Here is a 3,914-nt window from a genome sequence, read left to right as displayed (position 1 = left end):
AGCAAAGAGCAGAGACTCACCTGGCTTACCTGTCGCGGCCCAGCTGGCCAGCCCCTCTAGCTGGCCCAGCCCACTGGCCGAAGCGGTCGTCTTCAACCTCTTCTAGTAGGCAGAGGCGTGTTGACGCGCGCTCGCCCGAGGCCTCCACCTCCTGCTTCCTCCCCCGCCCTCGGCCGAGCGCCTGGAGGCGCCACGCGCCCCCCTGGCCCTCTCTCTCGCACCCGCAACTCCTTCCCTCCTCTGGCTCTTCCCCCCTCGCACCACCCAAGCATGCTCGCCGCCGCTCGCCGTTCCTGCGGCCACCGGCTACCCCTCGCCCTGCCGCTGATCTCAGGAGCTCCGCCTCGACCCCCTCTCCCTCCCCACCGAGCCACGCCCCTCCGGAAGCCCTGCAGTGTCATCCCCAACCTCGTCTCCAACCTCTGACCGCCGGCGGACTCGTCGGGGATTCGCGAGCTCCAGCCTCTCCCCGGCCTCGCCGACGCCTCTACTGGAATCGCCGTGAGCCCCTGCCTCTTTCCCCTCTCTCCCCGTGCTCTCCCGCACCTTCTAGCCACTGTGGCCATCGGAGCCGATTGCTCCTTGCCGCCGGCCATGTCGCCACCGCGGCTATGGCCGTGCAAGCACGCGTCTGAGCTCACCACTAAACTGACCGCACTCCCCTGAGCATAACGCACACACCCATCCATATCCCCGTGCTCTGTAGCTCCTTCTCGCTCAACACCCGAACGCCGACCGCCGCTACGAGCTCGACTCCGGCGAGCTCGCTCCACCCCAGCCCCTTCCGTTTGCCCTACCAGATGCGCGCGAGTCCCAGCTACGCGTATGACCAAACCATGGTCGATTTGGTCAATCGTGGGCAAAACCCGAGCTAACCCAGTGTGTTTCCGCCGCGTTTTGGTCGCCGCCGGCGTAACTCCGGCGATGGTGACGTGGCAGATTAGTTTAGGCTAATGACGCACTTAGTCAACACCTAGTGACACTGACAGCAGGGCCCCACCTACTAATTAAACTTAGATTAGTTTCTGTTTAGTTTTTACTAATCTTAGTGGCCCCACGCGTCAGCGTTGACTATGCTGACGTGTCCATTGACTGGGTCCACATGTCAGTGACCCTAACTGGCACTGAGACACTGACCAGTGGGTCCCACTAGTCAGGTTTGACCTGGACCGGGTCAGTTGACATGCTGACGTCACAGTGACGTAGTGCTGACGCCATAACTCATTTTCTGGATTAATTTTAATTCAGGAAATTCCAGAAAATACCCAAAACTTCAAAAATTCATAGTAATTCAACCGTAACTCCAAATCAAACAAATTATATATGAAAAATTATCAGAAAAATGCAATCTATCCATCTGTACCATTTTCATGCATGACAAACTGAGTTATACCTGCTGTATACCTGAAAACATGTTAATGGCATTTAAATAACCACATGTGGAATTTGAATTTGAACCTTGGGTTCAAACCAACTTCATTTAAATTGTTGCTAGTTGCATTAGCTCAACTCACACCATATTGCCATGACATTATCATGCATCATAATTGTTGCATTGCATTGATTGTGTTCTTCTTTGTTTGCCGGTAATTGTCCCCTCTCGATAGACATGGTTTCGACGATGAGTTCGATGACACCGATGAAGAACTATACTATCTTCAGAATTGCCAGGCAAGCAAAACCCCCTTGTTCATTCCGATATAATCCCACTCTCTCGCTCCTGCTCTCTTTTACTGCATTAGGACAACAACGATTCATCTGTTACTTGCTGCGGTAGCTGAACCCCTTTATCCTTTGCATGACCTGTCATTGCCACAGTAAATAGATGAAACCCACTAGCATGAGTAGGAGTTGTTTGAGCCCTGATGTGCCTACTCATTCATGTTTGTTGTCATGCCTGCTACTGCTTAGAGTTGAGATGGGTCTGATTCATCAGGGATGAGTTGGAAAGTGGTGAACATGTCCTATTGTTGAGAGCTAAGTGTATGAATACGATTTGGTAAAGGTAGCGGTGCGAGGCCATGTAGGAGTACATGGTGGGTTGTCTCATTGAAATTGTCCTCAGGAACTGAGTTCTGTGTTTGTGATCCATGAAACAGTTACTACCACGCATTAGGCCCGAAACCAATGGACCCTCTCGACTTCTTGATCACCCTTGTCCTCTGTCCAGGAGTTGCAAGTAGTTTCTGGTGTTTGTAGTATGATGGGGGCCGCACGCAGCGCTGACCGTCGGGGTGGGCTGTGTTGCGGTAGGCACGTGGCACGGTGTACCGGGCGCCCGTTTGGTGTCTCGGGAACCCTGCTCACATCGTTCGGGGCCATATGTGGAAACCTCGGCCGGACTCCCTGTGGATGGAACCTGAATAGGTGATAAACCTGGACTAGAGACTTGAGTGTTTAGGCAGGCCGTGGCGGACACCCTCGTTGGGCTTCTGCTTGAAGGTTGCCAAGTACATGTCGTGTAAATGGCGGTAAGTGGTGAGAGCGTGTGTGAAGAAGTACACCCCTGCAGGGTTAACATCATCTATTCGAATAGCTGTGTCCGCGGTAATGGACTTCTGGGTTGCCTATAACAGTTCATAGACAAGTGAAAGTGGATACTCTAAAATGCGCAAGATAAGCGTGAGTGCTATGGATGGCGTTCTCGTAGGAAGACGGGAGCGGATCCATAGTGGTGTATTGATATGGTGAATATGTGGACTTGTGTGCGCCACCTCAAAAGAGTTACTTGCAGTCGTAGTTCAGGATAGCCACCAAGTCAAAGCTGGCTTGCTGCAGTTAAACTCCACTACCCCCTTTGTTGACACCGATGCATATGTAGCTAGTTCTGATGTAAGTCTTGCTGGGTACATTTGTACTCACGTTTGCCTATTTTATGCTTTTGCGGAGAGATGTCAGTCTTGCTAGTAGTTCCGCGTGGACTTCGACGTTTAGTTGGTTACCTCAGCTACGATCTTGTGCCCTCGGCAGGGTCTTGTAGATAGTCAGGCTTTTTAGCCTTCTTCATTTATAGTTGTCTGTACTTAGACAAGTTAAGCTTCCGCATGTGCTTGTTGTTTGTATGCTCTGAATGTTGGGGTCGTGAGACCCATGTTTGTAATATCTCGCTCCTCGGAGCCTAATGAATAAATACTTTGAGTCGTAGAGTTATGTTGTGATGCCATGTTGTATTTACACATATCGAGCATATTGTGTGTATGATTGAAATGCTTGGTTTGTGTGGGATCCGACAATCTAGTTGTTTATCCTTGGCAGCCTCTCTTATGGGGAAATGTAGTCTAGTGCTTCCATGAGCCATAGTAGTCCGCTACAGCCCGGTTCACCGGAGTCCTGCTAGCCCAGCACTACTGCTCAGGACACTTGACTGGCCGGCATGTGTTTCACTTCGTTCCTGTGTTTGTCCCCTCAGGGAAATATCACGCGGTGACATCCGGAGTCCTGCCTAGCCTGCTACAGCCCGGGTTACCGGAGTCCTGTTAGCCCAGTGCTACAGCCCGGATTCACACGCTGATGACCGACATGCTCGAAGTTGATTCATGTATGCCTGTCCCCATGGGTTAGTGCCGCTTTGTGTTCACGACTAGCCATGTCGGCCCGGGTTGTTTGTCATATGGATGCTAGCGACACTATCATATACGTGAGCCAAAAGGCGCAAACGGTCCCGGGCCGGGTAAGGTGGCACCCGTGGAAATACCGTGCGTGAGGCCGCAAAGTGATATGACGTGTTACATGCTAGATCGGTGTGACTTAGGATCGGGGTCCTGACAGCGTTGGTATCAGAGCCTGACTGTCTATAGGATTACCAAGCCAAACTGGTCGAAGTTGAGTCTAGAAATGCTTTAGTTATGTAATGGAATTGATTGTGGAAGGGAACGTAAGGCTCTTTTTACTCCTTATACGTCATGGCCTTCTGA

Source organism: Triticum urartu, chromosome 4 (assembly GCF_003073215.2).
Source record: "Triticum urartu cultivar G1812 chromosome 4, Tu2.1, whole genome shotgun sequence".
NCBI classification, from domain to species: Eukaryota; Viridiplantae; Streptophyta; class Magnoliopsida; order Poales; family Poaceae; genus Triticum; species Triticum urartu.
This window is presented reverse-complemented; position numbering follows the sequence as displayed.